The following is a 520-nucleotide window of genomic DNA, read 5'->3' on the forward strand; positions in this document are numbered from 1 at the left end:
ATTGAGCCCCTAGGACAGAACTCAATACCGGAAAAGAATAACGCAAGTGTGAAAGTACCCTTATTAGGCTATTAGACTAAGTATCTTTGATTCATCCTGGGTCCTATTCAGGGTCTCTTTATGTGTACTATCAGCATCTGGATATAGTAATACTGCAAGGAATGCTGGGGCTTGTAGTCCAACACCAGCTACACCAGCCTCATCTGACGTCTAACGAACTACAATTCCCAGCATGCCTCAACCCACAGTGGCACACTATCAGTCAGACTCTCCGGAGTTTCACTGCAAAGAGCTTGCTCCGCCCACATATGCAAATATTTCGTTACGTCATATTTCCCACAAAGCCAATCACCTTGTAGCGCGAGGCGTCACCCCAGCAACAGATTTTCCCTGATTGGTTGGCGTTCTCTGGTACGAGGGTCTCTCCTCCAATCGGACTCGTCAGTCCACTGTGGAGCCGCGCAGCTATTGGTCGGGAATGACAGATGTAGGCGGAGCTAGAGGAGTAGACTGCTGCCAA

Source organism: Bufo bufo, chromosome 4, assembly GCF_905171765.1.
Source record: "Bufo bufo chromosome 4, aBufBuf1.1, whole genome shotgun sequence".
Lineage (NCBI taxonomy): Eukaryota > Metazoa > Chordata > Amphibia > Anura > Bufonidae > Bufo > Bufo bufo.